Here is a 15,555-nt window from a genome sequence, read left to right as displayed (position 1 = left end):
ACAACCTAAATGGGAAAAGCATTTGAAAAAGAATAGATACATGTATATGTATAACTGAATCACTTTGCTGTACACCTGAAACTAACACAACATTGTTAATCAACTATACTCCAATATAAAATAAAAAGTTTAAAAAAAAGAATGTGTATGTGTATAACTGAGTCACTTTGCTGTGCAGCAGAAATTAGTACAACATTGTAAATCAACTATACTTCAATAAAAATAATAAAATAAGTCTCTATTCCAGAAGTAGCTACTACAAGCTCTTTAGTTATCTCTTTCTCATCAATTTCAGTCATTTTGCTAAGATAATGGATGTTCAAATTATGTTTTCGTTAGTAAAAGTAATCGTATCCAATATATGTGCAGTAGCTTAACTATTTTAGAGATATTTCCACCCCTAAAATGAATAGGGTTTAAGAATTTGGAACTATGCTGTCCAATACGGTAGCCACAAGACACATGAGCTATTTAGCATATGAAATATTGCTAGTTCAACATGTTAAAATGATAATATTTTGGATAAACCAGGTCATATATTATTCAAATTATACTGTTTTTCATTTTTAAATATGGCTCACATTATACGTTGCCACTGGACATCACTGGTCTAAAGACCCTTTAACTGTGCTGATGATGGTGCTCTGGGTTTGATCCTTAAATGGTCTTCGGTCTTGTCACTGATTCCATAGATTCCATGCTTCCACCATAACTGACAGGGTTAGCTGAATCCTGTCACTGGAATAGTGACTCAGGCATCATGCATTATGGTAGGCATAGGATGCATAGAACAGACATCAAAATAATCAAACTATTGACCTTCATAGAATTCACAGAAAAGGTGTTTTGTGTCATGACCATATGACAAAATTTGTTCTGAAAGCTTGCTGTCATTATAACCTGGTAGTAAAGTTGCAAAGAAATAGCTAAACCTCACCTACTCTAGAATACTGCCTTTTTCATATTATCTTATTTTCTCTTACTGAGTTATAGTTGTTTTACAATATTATACAATTTTACATATTATATGTACGACTTAGTGATTCACAATTTTTAAAGGTTATACTCCATTTACAGTTGTAATGGTTATATTTCCTGTACTGTACAATCTATCCTTGTAGTTTATTTATTTTACACATAATAATTTGTACCTCTTAGTCCCCTATCCTTATATTGCCCCTCCCACCTCCCCTCTCCCCACTGGTAACCATTAGTTTCTTCTCTATATCTGTGAGTCTGATTCTTTTTTGTTATATTCGCTAGTTTTATTTTTTAGATTCCACAGGTAAGTGATATCATACAGTATTTGTCTTACTCTATCTGACTTATTTCACTTAGCATAATGCCCTCCAAGTCCAACCTTGTTGTTGCAAATGGAAAATTTTCATTCTTTTTTATGTATGGGTGAGTCATATTCCATTGTATATGTATACACCACAACTTCTTTATCCATTCATCTGTTGATGCACACTTCGGTTGCTTCCATATTTTGGCTATTGTAAATAATACTGCTATGAACATTGAGGTACATGTATCTTTTTGTTTTTTTGTTTTGTTTTGTTTTATTTTATTTATTTATTTTTGGCTGTGTTGGGTCTTCGTTGCTGCGCATGGGTCTTTCTCTAGTTGCAGCGAGCAGGGGCTACTCTTTGTTGCAGTGCGCAGGCTTCTCATTGAGGTGGCTTCTCTTGTTGCAGACCACGGGCTCTAGGCACGCAGGCTTCAGTAGTTGTGGCTTGCAGTCTCAGTAGTTGTGGCTCGCGGGCTCTAGAGTAGTTGTGGCGCATGGGCTTAGTTGCTCCACGGCATGTGGGATCTTCCCAGACCAGGGCTCAAACCCGTGTCCCCTGCATTGGCAGGCAGATTCTTAACCACTGCACCACCAGGGAAGCCACATGTATCTTTTTGAATTAGTGTTTTCATTTTCTTTGGATACATACCCAGGAGTAGAATTGCTGGATTATATGGTAGTTCTATTTTTAGTTTTTTTGAGGAAACATTTTACTGTTTTCCACAGTGGCTGCACAATTTACATTTCCACCAATAGTGTAGAAGGGTTCTCTTTTCTCCACATCCTCACCAACATTTGTTCTTTTTGATGATTGCCATTCTGACAGGTGTGAGGTGATATCTCATTTTGATTTTGAGTTTGCAGTTCTCTGATAATTAATGACGTTGAGCATTTTTTCATGTGCCTGTTGGCCATCTGTATTTCTTCTTTGGGAAAATGTCTATTTCGTCTTCTGCCCATTTTTTAATCAGCTTCTATGGTTTTTCTTGATGTTGAGTTGTATGAGCTGTTTATATATGTTGTATATTAATCAAGGAAGAGGAAGATTTAGAATCCAGGAAGCAAGGGATGCAGCTCAAGGAAGAAGCGCTGGGAATGCCAGGTTAGTGGTGAAAGGAGATCTGCTCATCCAAGGATGACCACTGTACTGCTGGCCTGTCCAGATGGGAGCCCATGGACAATTACTTTTGGGAGGTCTGTCTCCAAGAAAGAAGTGATTACTTAAATACCTTCAGACACATTGAGAGGAGATTTATCCTTCTGTTGGAGTGTTTAGAGGCTCATAGAAAATTAAAAGTAACAACTATTAACTCAAGGGAAAACAAAGTTATACAAGCATGAAAATGCAATCGGAGGATACTGCATGGCTCGGCTCGATTAACATTTCCATAGGCTTAATAATAATTGATCCTTGGGCTAGTCAAAAGGCATGATATAAATTTGCTGAGAGGATGGGTAGAGGGTAAGTATGGGGTATAATAGTAACGATTGGGGGAGGGGGAGCATTATATAAAATCATTTTAAAAGTGGGAAGCCAATAATATTCCAAACTTAAATCAAGTAGGAAATAGCAGTATAAACATGCCATCTAGAAATATGGGAGTAAATATCCAAAGAAACAGCTTTAAAGTAAAAAAATAATTACCTTTTGTAAGTAGGAATGTACTTTTTTTTAGAGACTATCTGACTAAATCTATGTCAATATAATCAATTAAATATAGTTATTAAAAAAAACTTTAAAGGGAAACTGAGCAAGCTAGTATCTAGCTAGGAGAAAGGAAGACAGTTCCGCTCAATCCTGTTATGTTTAAAGTAAAATGCTTGACCACAGAGCTTCCCATCCAGTGGGAGAGATGGACCCCAGCTTGGAATGGTGCCTGTGAAAAATCAGAGAGGTCAATTTTTTTTTCAGCTGTAAACAAGAATTTGGATTTTATTTTATTTTTAATTTTTAAATTTTTGGGGGTGTGTTGGGTCTTCGTTGCTGCGCTTGGGATTTCTCTAGTTGTGACGAGCAGGCGCTACTCTTCGTTGCAGTCCGCGAGCTTCTCATTGTGGTGGCTTCTCTTGTTGTGAAGCACGGGCTCTAGGCGTGTGGGCTTCAGTTGTGGCTCGCCAGCTCTAGAGTGCAGGCTCAGTAGTTGTGGTGCCCAGGCTTAGTTGCTCCACGGCATGTGGGATCCTCCCGGACCAGGGCTCAAACCCGTGTCGCCTGCATTGGCAGGCGGATTCTTAACCACTGTGCCACCAGGGAAACCCCAGAATTTGGATTTTAGAAGTCTGGTAGGAGAGAAAGAAAAAGAAAAAGAAACAATTCTGGAGAGAAAGAAGAGCATGAAAGAAGGAATGGCTTGTCAATGAGCATGGCAAGTGGCCAGACCCTAAGGACTTCAGGCTGGCTGGAAGAGTGTTGAGCTGTGGAGTAACATTAGGAAGTGGGGGGTTGGTGGGGAGTGGAGCCAGATTCCAGTCTAAAGAATTTGCCAACACCAGGTCTCTCAGCCAACGCCTCATCTGTGGCTCCTGGATGCTGGTATCTCAGAGCCATGCACGGACCAGAAACTTAATCACTAAGCCTCTGAAATTAGATTATTGCAAACACCTGACCTCATCTTCCCTCATCCTTAAGTTTTTCATCGTCTCCTTGCCCCCAACGTGAGGAATTAATTATAAGACTATCAAAATTCCAGCAGGATGAATTCTCAGCCTTCACACGTCTTCCACGTCCAAGTCAGGGCCCCCATAGGGAAGGAGTAGACTTGGAATGGGGCTATCTGGGTAGAGAGGCTTAACAACTTTGAGCCCAAAATTTCCCAGAATCCTTTGGCCTGTAAAAGCAGCTCATTTCCTTTATTAGAGAATAACAATTACCCCTTGTTTGAAGATAATGCAGGATCTTCTGCGGCGGCAGGTACCTTATAGGACAATATTTGCCCTCCTCAGGATCTGCCCCATCCTGGACCAAGACTGGGGTCAAGTGTGAGCATGGCCCAACGGGAGAAGTCCAGGCCTGCCGAGGGATTATACACTGAAGGGGCTGCAGGAGCTAACAAAGATATACCAACAGGAAGGGGTAGAATTTGCCTGGACACAGATCTTGAAGGTCTTGAATCAAGGGGAGTAGAAAATAAAGCTGGATAATCACCAGTATGGGGGGACTCTTCCATGACACAAGACTTAACATCCTGATAAGGCCCCAGGGCTTTTCCTAATTCCCTGTTAGGATAGCTCTTAGAAGCCTGACCCACTTAAATGAAGAAGAGATACAAGAGCTACTGTGGCAGAGTATGGAGGGAGGATTACAAGGCTCGGAGGAATGGCCAAGCTGGAATGGATTTATTATCATCCATATATGAGAAAACCCGCTATATTTCTTGGGAGAGCCCAGAGGTCATTCTGGTTATCGCAACAATATGAAGTGTGCTGGGGAGGACGTGTCACTGGCATCATTAAGAAGCTTCTTAATTGCTGTCCTCTGTAAACTGTCCTCTATAGGTAGAAGGTGCTGCTTCAATACTGGACTCCTTACAAGCTATGGGGATCCTAGAAGCCCAAAATAGCAGAGGCCTGAGAGCAGCACTTACTTGCCAGAAGCTAGGTGGTCATGATTACCATCATGGGCAGCAAAGTCAGAATGGTAGCCAGTGGTAGCTGACCTCCAGGGTGCTATAGGACATGATGTTCACAGAAGCAAGATATATAAATAGCCAAGGGATTATTGCTTAATAATATTCAGCAATACCAAGAATGTATGAGCAGAAGGCTGAGATCAGCTGTCCCAGTAGAAAGTCATGATCCTTTGCCCCATTTCCAAACCCAAGTGAGTTCTCAGATCCAGAATCCAATGATTGAAAGAGAGGAGACAGAAAACTTGGGGACAATTTGAGGATCCAAATAATGATAGTAAGTGATTATAACACTAAATAAAGTAAAAACCCATAGGGGCTACAATGATATAAATAAATAAGGGAGAAGGGAAAGCTCTTTCTTGCAGTAGAAAGCCAATAGAAGGAATAATGAAATCAGAAACCACCATTCAACAAGCACCTTGACTCAGGCAAGAATAACCAATGATAGCTAAAATAGTGCATGAAAATCTGGTAAGAAAATAGGAGCTAATATTCACATACTCTCAAGTATCACCCCCACGAGATACTTATTAATCGCAGAATGTAAAATAGTAATAATGGTAACCTGGCAGGTACCATTTTAGCCAAATCATCAAACTTAACGTCGCCAGGATGTTCAGTGGTAGTTCTGCCAAAAATGGGTAATTTGAATCTGATCATGACGCAAACCAACCCACATTGAAGGACACGCTACAATATAATCGGGCTGTACTCTTCAAAAATGTCAATTTCATGAGCTACAAAGACAGACTTGGCAACTGTTGTAGATCAATGGAGACCAAAGACATAGGACAGCTGAGAGCAATGCTTGACCCTGGATATCCTTTTAATATAAAGGATGTTATTGAGACAATTGGTAAAATCTGAGTAAGGTCTAGAGTTTAGGTAATAGTATTATATCAATGTGAATTTGGGGGTTTTGATGAGTAAGGCCTAGAGTTTAGGTAATAGTATTATATCAATGTGAATTTGGGGGTTTTGATTATTATACTGTGGCTATTTAAGAGAATTCCTTGTTTTTAGAAAACACGCACTGAAGTGTTTAGAAATAAAGAGGAATCATGCTGCAAATTATTCTTAAACAGTTCGGAAAAAGGTATGTATATGTATGTATATACACACATACTACACACACACATCGAGCCACCAATCCATCCATCTACAGAGAAAAGGACATAGCAAATGCAGTCAAATGTTAACATATGGGGGATCTGGGTAAAAGATATCCAGGAATTCTTTGTACTGTTCTTGCAACTTTTAAGTTTTAAATAATGTAAAGATTAAATAGAGAGAGAGGAAAGGAAGCTTCCACAAGTGTATATAGCAATGATTCCCAGAGTAGTCCCTGCCTGTGGTCATTTACCCAAATAACCATATATTGGGGGGAAGTCCAAGGTGACACTGATAACCAGAAAACCCAAGCACCACTCTGACCTCCTGTTAGAACAGAGGTACTTGATACCAGGTAATACTTGGATTTCTGAACCCATCCTACCCATCTCACAGTGGACCTACTGGGTACACACAGCTTCCTAGTGGTCATTTCTCCAGTTCCTGAATGTATACATGGAACGGATATACTTAATCACTTATTAAACTCTTGCATTGGACATTGGTTCCTTAAACAGTAGAGTAAAAGAACTGTAGTAGGAAAGGTCACAGGAGAGCCCATGAAACTACCCCTACCTTTAGTCTAAATAATAAAAACCAAATTGCTTCCCAAGGGAATGAGAGAGGTTAGGCCCACTCTTGGACTTAAATAATGCAGTGGCAATGGCCTGTATCCCCATTTATATTCTCATTTAGTTTGCCTCCATGGCCCCTTACAAAAACCTGATGAATCATGGTGGATAGCAATGGACTAGTAAAATCTTAATCGAGTAGTAGCCTCAGTTGTAGTTATTCTGCCAGATGTGGTCATCCTTACTAGAGAAGATTAACACAGGCTACAGAATGTGGTCTTTAGCTCTTGATCTAGCAAATGCGTTCTCTCCCATGCCTATCAGGAGAGAAGATCAGAAGCAGGTTGCATTGCCATGTGATGGACAGCAAGGCACATTCAAGATCTTGTCCCAGCTTATTACTTCTCTGTCACACCACAGTCCCCAAAGCAACTAAGAACATCCAGACATTCTGCAGAACATCACATTGATCTACTATATTGATGATATCATGTTATCAGGCATTTGTGATGTCTTTATAAGGGCTCCACAGGGTGGGAAATAAATCCTACAAAGATTCAGAGTCCTTCGACTACAGTTTTTGGGTCCAATGCTCTGGAGCATTCCAGAATATTACCTCCAAAGTAAGGGCAATTTATTATACCTTGTACCTCTTACCACTAAAAGAAAAAAACACAGTGCTTGATGGGCCCCTTTGGACTTTGTGGGTAGTATCACAAAGTCCAGGGGAGTGGGACAAGTATTCTTGGGAATACTGCTCTGACTCATTTATCAAATGATTTTGAAGGCTTTCACTTCCGAATTGGGCCTCGAGGAAGAAAGGGATCCTTTGTGGCAGGTTTAAAACATAGTATAAGCAACCTGACACTTGGGCCATACTAGTAAGGCAGATTCAATAGTACTAGAGGTAGGAGAAAGTGTCTTGTGAAATTTCAGGCAAGCTATGAGAGTCACAGCACAGATCATTAGGGTTCTGCAATGTATAGGGCGTACAGGGAATTAATTATACACCATTTGAGAAATAGCTCCCGGCATGTTAGAGATGGAGCATGTTATCATGGGGATAGTAAGTAACCGTATACTATAAATGCCCATCATGACCCACATAGGCCGAGAAGCAATCCACCTATGAATAAAGTGGCACATCTGGGATCAGCCTCAAGCAGGTGCAGAGGTCGCAAATAAGCCACAAGAACAGGTAGCCCAGATTCCCAGCACACCCAGTCCTGCTGCACTGAAGCCTTTGCCTGGACTCACACCTGTGACCTTATGGGGCCATTCCCTACGATCAGCTGACAAAAGAGAAGGAAAACCAAGTTGATTCTTGGGCTCAGACCCCTCCGGGATGAGAATTTGGGTCATCCCATCAACCAAGTCACCTAGACAAGTAGAAATGGTAGCTGAGGGCGAGAAGAATCTAGGATCAACAGTAAAGGTTGGAGATGAGTATTAGTTGTGACTTTAGGACCAGCTTGCCACTAACTCTCCTCTTGCAGGTTTTCCTAGAAACTGATCAACCAGAATCCTAGAGAATTAAAAGTGAATTAATTAAAAGTGAATCAGAACAGGGTAGATCGTATTGATAGTTGATGCTGTTGGTGTCCCATCCAAATCTTTTTCTTTTTTTTTTTTTTTTTACTGTGTTGTACATATTCTCTCAGCTGCTATGAGTGTTGGCTAATAATAGCTTCCAGGCACCCTGCTATGGAAACTTGCCCTCCGCCAAGAGAAACCACTTTGCCCAGAAGGCTACAAAGCCAACCTCCATACTCATCAACATTGCCAAAGAAAAAGAGAGTACAGGATACAAAAGACAGCGGGATTTATACTCCAGACCATCTCTCTCACCATCCTCATGGATGGGCTACACGTTACCGGAAACTACATTCCTTGCTCTGCCTCTTTCCCTACCTTGTCGCACTCCCCTGCTCTTCTACAGATTTTTCTTCTGAAAACGACTCCTTAAATAAAATACATGCCCCTGAATTCTTGTCTCAGGCTCTGCTTCTAGGGTAACCAACCTAAGACATCTGTTATACTGATATGACTCAAATTTGAAAATCTGTGGACAGAGGGATTTATTTTTTCAAGTTTTCTTTGTATTTCTATTGTTTTTAATTTTTGAATTTTATTTTATTTATTTTTTATACAGCAGGTTCTTATTAGTTATCTATTTTATACATATTAGTGTATACATGTCAATCCCAATCTCCCACTTCATCCCACCACCACCCCCCCGCCACTCTCCCCCTTTGGTGTCCATACGTTTGTTCGGACAGAGGGAATTTTTGCTACCAATTTTCGCTCAGATTTTACCTTAGTTAAGAAGTTAGCTGTTCAACAGCATTAGTTCACGATTTCTCCCAGGGCTAGTGTATATTTTTAACGAGCTTAAAAACAAAAGAAGCCAAAGATGAGGTTGAACTCAACTAACATGCCAGGACTGTCATGAAAGTCACATCCTTGTGTATATCTGTGAGGTGACGGTGAGGAAAGGATTGGAGAATAGGGTGGGGGAGATCGCATACTCCCTCCACCCCATCCTCTCCATCACACCCCATCACTTCTATCCTGAAGCTCCAGTGAGTGTGTCCATCTCCTTATATTCAAGAGTTTCTAATAATATGACAAAAGCAGCACTTTAGATCAATTTGGCAATGAACCAAAATGGACTGGAGCTGACCAAGATGAGGAGGAGACCTGTGGAGAGCCTGCTACAGAGATAAGAGTTAGATATGAGATGGTGAACGCCTACATTTTTATGGTGTCAACATGAATGGAAAGGAAGGAATAGAAAAGATATTTATTTTACCCTGAAGGTTCTCAGGCTCCACCATCCTGTGGATTCAATTAACATTGAAGCAACATTTAATACCCCAAGTTTCCTGGATCATCACTGCCACCTGCTGGTGTAAATCTCATCTTCCCCATTCATTCCTGGACCACCCAAAGGGAGCTCTTAGGTGCTCCCATCCTTCTGCCTCAGCCTCCTCCTGGATGTAGGCTTCCTACACACCGCAGGAGGATCCTGCCTCAACACTGTTGAACTGGGGCTCCGAGTGCTGACTGCCGTTCCCAAGGCTTCAAAACTCTTGAAGTGACAGTGCTCCTTGACTGCCAGCTGAAAGTACGCCAGAGCCACACTGTGCTTGAGCAGTGCTGAGGAGACAAACACTCTCCCCACCCATTTGTTTGTGGAGACTTATGGCACACAGAGCCCCAGTGAAGCGTTTCTTTAGAGTAGTTGATAATGTTGATTATATGTCTCATTCACTGACTATTTCACATGCATCTATGTTGACTAATCAACTAGATTGGGCAGCCCTCCAGCGAATCTACTTTTTCCTGTATATTCAATAGTGCCTAGAGTGGTACAATTGCATATTGGTCATGCTCAAAAAATCCTGGTTGAATGATTAACCAATAAAGATGTGGCAAGATTCCCAAGTCATTGCTTAAAGAGAGGAAACTCCTTCATTCTCTACGTGATAAGAGTGACTGTAAGTGAAAGTAGACTATTACTTTGATCATACTATCATCGTTTCTTACTGGGGGCAATAGCCTGTGGGCACCCAAGACTTTTGACAGAGTTAAACTAGAAATAAAAACTATCTGAGGCAGATGGTCGATGCAACAGAATGACCTTTGGACCTGTAAGATTGAGGTAGGAGATAGATGGGCCCCTGGGCCAGGCAGCTGGTGTTTGTCACGTGGAGTAAAATTGAAACTTTGTTCTCCCCCAGCCACTCCAAGGACAAAGTTAGTGGCGGAAGAGGAGCTCTGCTAAAGTAAAGAGATAAGGTGCCGGCTCCTGAGGTCAAGGAAAACTTCCCTATCTGCACATGCGCAAGAAGGCTCCTTGGGGGTCAGAAAGGGAGGGGGCACCACCCCATAATGTGTGTGGACATGTACCCACAGGCCTCTACTGTGGGATCCACCTTAGCAAAAAGTTGCGCACGCATCTTGGGGAGCATTCTAGGACCAGTCAGGTGTGAAAAAAGAAACTAGATAATTGGCCAAATGTAAACAAAGACCCGGAAGGACTGTCCTATGCAAATGATTTAAATCACCTCTTTGCTGAGATCCTCATTCAGGATGCCTGCATTCCTCTCAGGGTGCGCATCTCCGCCTAGCTTCTAGCTTCTAACTTACTGCACTCCTCAGTAGACAGAACACCTGTACCCTTTCTCTCTGGATGTGTATTTCTGCTTTGCTTCTGTCTTTTTATTATTATTACTATTTATTTATTCATTCATTCATTCATTTATTTAGGCTGCTTTGGGTCTCCGTTGCTGCGTGCGGACTTTCTCTAGTTGAGGCGAGCGGGGTCTACTCTTTGTTGCGGTGCAGGCTTCTCATTGTGGTGGCTTCTCTTGTTGCGGAGCATGCGCTCTAGGCTCACAGGCTTCAGTAGTCGTGGAGCCCGGGCTTAGTTGCTCCGCGGCATGTGGGATTTTCCTGGACCAGGGATCGAACCCGTGTCCCCTGCACTGGCAGGCACATTCTTAACCACTGTGCCACCAAGGAAGTCCCTTGCTTCTGTCTTAAATAAACTGTTTCTCTGTGTGCTCTCCCATACATTGTGCTGTGTGTCTAATAATAACTTTTGTACCTGTTTTTATAGTTTTTGCCTCCTTGAAACATTCTTGCTTTCAAATGGGGGAGAGAGCCAGGGCCACTTTCCTTCTAGCCTCTAGCCCCTGGTGGTCTAGCAGCTAGGATTCCTGGTTTTCATCCAGGCTGCCCAGGTTCGATTCCTGGGCAGGGAACTAAGGTCTCTCTTTAGGGCTGCTCACTGCTGTCCCTCCGAGATCAAGATTATACACTGTGGTTAGATATTTGCAACCTAACATGAAAAAGAAACTAAGTCCTCTTAAAACTGAGTTCCTCTGCCGAGTTTATGATTAACCTCTCTATCCAAAACATTATTCCCCAGAATGTTATTCCTCTTCTTGTCCAACACCTCTTCTCCTCAAGATGGAGGAGGAAGGATGAAGATCAAAGAAAAGGGGGAAGTGTAACCAAGAGGGACACTACGGGGCCTTCCCAGGGCAGACCCCTCCCCCATATCCTTTGCTTTAGCTCCTCTCTGGAGTACCAGATAACAGTAACTGATGCACATTTCCTGAATTGCTCTACAGATGATAAAACTCTCACCAAAAGGGAGACTAACTACTTGATGACCCTGGGCACGTATATACGTAGCCCCGAAGCCTACTGGAACCTAAGAATTGATAATGTAACCCTATGAGAAACCCTGTTACCTCACCATCAACCAATCAGAGACTTGTGCATAAGCTGATCACACACCCTTCCATCCCCCTCCCTCACCTGGCCTTCAAAAATGCTTTCCTGAAATCCTTTGGGGAGTTGGGGCTTTTGGGGCACTAGCTGTCCCAGACTCCTTGTGGCGCCTTACAGGAAATGCCGTGCTTTCATTCACCACAATCCAGTGTCAGTAGACTGGCTTTACTGTGTGATCGAGCAGACCCAAGTTTGGTTCGGTAACAAAAATAATCCATCAAAAGAGAGTAGGCCAGGACTTCCCTGGTGGCGCAGTGGTTAAGAATCCGCCTACCAATGCAGGGGACACGGGTTCGAGCCCTGGTCCAAGAAGATCCCACATGCCATGGAGCAACTAAGCCTGTGCGCCACAACTACTGAGCCTGTGCTCTAGAGCCCGAGCCACAACTACCAAGCCCGCACGCCACAACTACTGAGCCTGCGCACCTAGAGCCTGTGCTCCACAACAAGAGAAGCCACCGCAATGAAGAGTAGCCCTCGTTCGCTGCAACTAGAGAGAGCCCACACACAGCAAGGAACACCCAACGCAGCCATAAATTAATTACTTAATTAATAGAGTAGGCCATGGGAAATAGAAAAGGGAAAGTTGCAGAGATGAATGTTGGCAGCACCTACTCCCAACCCTCAGACACCAGGGAAAGGTACCACAAATCATGTTTTAAAACAAAAGAAAATTTCTGTGTACACGCAAGCCCTAAGAGGGGAGTTAATGGAAATACACTCTTTTTTTCCAGTGGCTGGTCCAGTAGCTCAGATGGTGACAGCATGTTGCTGAACAGTAACAACACTTCAGATTCATCACTTTGATAACTGTGATTTATAAAAGTAAATTTCTATTTGTCTTCCTCCTGTTCCTGGCACAGAGTTCCTAAAACCCTTGGCATTTCCAGTGAGGAGAGCAATCAAGGTAGCTTTTGTTATGGTAATGACGTGACTCTCAGAAAGCACCTAAGGGTGAGGGCTGGTAGCCAATAGAACCAACCAGGGGATTAGAGGGTTGAACTTTTAGTCCTACTATCCTCATCGCCCATCCCCCAACTTCCTGGGAAGAGAGGGGCTAGAGATTGAGCTCAATCATCAATAGCCGATGATTTGATCAATTGTGCCTATGTAATGAAGCCTCCATAAAAACCCAAAAGGAGAGGGTTCAGAGAGTTTCTTTGGTGGGCTCACACATGGAGATGCTGGGAGAGAGCAGGAAACTCAGCGCCCCTTTCCCCACACATTGCCCTGTGCACCTCTTCCATCTGGCTATTTCTGAGTTATATCTTTTTTTTTTTTTTTTTTTTTTTTTTTGCGGTACGCGGGCCTCTCACTGTTGTGGCCTCTCCCGTTGCGGAGCACAGGCTCCGGACGCGCAGGCTCAGCGGCCATGGCTCACGGGACCAGCCGCTCCGCGGCATGTGGGATCTTCCCGGACCGGGGCACGAGCCCGTGTCCCCTGCATCGGCAGGCGGACTCTCAACCACTGCGCCACCAGGGAAGCCCGAGTTACATCTTTTTATAATAAACCAGTAATCTAATAAGTAAACCGTTTCCCTTCCATGAACTACTGAAGCCAATTAATCAAATCCAAGGAGAGGGTTGTTGGAACTTCCCATCTATAGCTGATGGGTCAGAAGCCCAAGTGATAGCCCAGACTTTCAACTGGTGACTGAATTGGAGGATGAAGGGAGAGAGTCTTTTAAGACTGAGCCCTTAACCTGTGGGATCTGATGCTATTTCCAAGTAGACAGTGTCAGAATTAAGTTATAAGACACCCAGCTGGTATCAGAGAATTGCTTGGCCATGTGTTTAAAAAGCACACACACATTGGAATTGGTGGCAGAATCATAGCTGATGATGAAATCGAGCAGGACCCTGTGGGGCTCCTGGGTCCAAAGCCTTTCCGTGTCCCCCGTTTCTTGTTCATAGGAAACAGGCTTCATTCAGCCTCCGTGACCTTCCCTGAGTTCCAAAGGACAGGTTCAAACAGTTGTTAATCAGGGAAGGGAAGGGATGCAGAGACAAGGGAGGAGCAGTCAGGAAACAATAGTGCATCTTGGGGCAGGGTCCTGGGTCCTCCTCAAGGAATATACATAATAATATTTTTGAGCTCTTCTGCAGAACTAAGGCTTGCACCCAGGTGGAGGGGGGCCACTTCCGGCTGAGCACAAGATTCCTGGAACACCGCCCTGTTACCTCACCACCAACCTGTCAGAAGAAAGTCACATTTCCTGCAGCCCTCACCCCAAATTTTGCCTATAAAAACTTTTTTCAGAAAACCAATGGCGAGTTCAAGGTATTTAAGCTCTCCTTTCTCCTTGCTTGGCCCTGCAATAAACCTTTCTCTGCTCCAAACTCCGACGATGTTTTGGTTTATTTGGCCTCACTCTTCAACAGGCACACAAACTTTGTTCCATAACAATGATCAGAAGTGGGATCAGAATCAGAATCATAAGCACTCACTTACGCAACTGGTATTAAGTGACTACTTGATAAAAGGTATTCAGCCAGGTTCTTTGTTTCCCCCAAAGATATATACAAAACTAAGCAACATAAAACATGCTCACTAATAGCTACAAAGGCAGTTTGTAATGAATTCCTTGAAATTCATAACATACTGGGAAATTAAGGCAAAGGATAAAATTGAAGTAGCACTGAATTTTGTCTCGAACAGATAAGGTTTTGGTAGGTAAAAGGACAGGAGAGTCAAGGTTTTTCCTCCTACACCAGCTATATCTGTTTTTCAGATATACTGTAGCTGCTACATCAAGAGTCTGTAAGAGCGAACCCATCATCACTACAGGACTGACCATTCAAAAAGACAAATCCAGCTGATGGTGGACCAAAGATACCATTGTGGTACAAAAACGTTATACAAAAGAAAGCAGACCAAAAAACTGTGGGAATAAAAATTCAGAGCTGCGCAAGACCAAGTCTGGCAGCAAATCCACTCCTTCCACTGGTGCAGCACCAAACCCTGCATTGAGCCACCTTGGAAGTCCTTCGATTGAAGGGGAAGGCATTCAAGGCAGGAGGTTCGCACAGGCAGTTAAATGCAGAGGTTGTGCTCCCTTGATTTTGCAGCCTTAGAAAACTGGGCCATTCCATCACTACTAACAATGTAGGCAGAGGAGCAAAGACAAGAACGCTTTGCTTTTGAAGTTAAATCCCCACAGGAAAGCTGCTTTGCTCTATGTGGGTAGAAACAAAGAGTTGCAAGAAAATGGTCACATCCTCTAGCACTTTTATCTCCTTGCTGCCTAGACATTTTCATGTGGAGAGGGAAAATTCTCATGGAAGTCTGAGAATAAGCAAGCACTGTCTTATGAGCTTGAATAACACTACCTCTGTGAGGTTTAGTAACATGACCTCTGAAGAGCTGCCCCCAACCAAGAAGTTCTGGAGAGCGTTCTTACCTCTTCAGGTCTTTTCATGTAGAAGCGTATATCCGGCTGGTTCTTGGGGCTTTCTCCTCAGGCTGCCAGGAGGAAGAGGAAAGTTGTATTATTGGAAGCCAAAGGAATATTGTGGTTTAAAAATAAGCATGAGTAAGCTTAATATCATCAGTTTCCATAGCGGCCTCACTCCAGCATCTTGACAGGACAGTCCCTGTTTCTGCTGGTGTCAATCCAGTGACGGCAGCACAGCTGGCTCCCACCATCAT

General features: G+C 43.0%; 1 protein-coding gene across 2 annotated transcripts in view; it reads right to left on the bottom strand.

Moving 5' to 3' along the window:
- EGLN3 (egl-9 family hypoxia inducible factor 3) overlaps nucleotides 1-15,555 on the bottom strand; it is a 253,852-nt gene that overhangs the window by 185,241 nt on the left and 53,056 nt on the right. For both annotated transcript variants that reach the window (XR_009539603.1, XR_009539604.1), the window contains exon 5: nucleotides 15,308-15,369. The gene's annotated coding sequence lies outside the window, so the exon portion shown is untranslated. The remainder of the gene's footprint in view (nucleotides 1-15,307; nucleotides 15,370-15,555) is intronic.

The sequence above is a fragment of the Lagenorhynchus albirostris genome, chromosome 1 (genome assembly GCF_949774975.1).
Source record: "Lagenorhynchus albirostris chromosome 1, mLagAlb1.1, whole genome shotgun sequence".
Taxonomy (NCBI): Eukaryota; Metazoa; Chordata; class Mammalia; order Artiodactyla; family Delphinidae; genus Lagenorhynchus; species Lagenorhynchus albirostris.
This window is presented reverse-complemented; position numbering and strand designations above follow the sequence as displayed.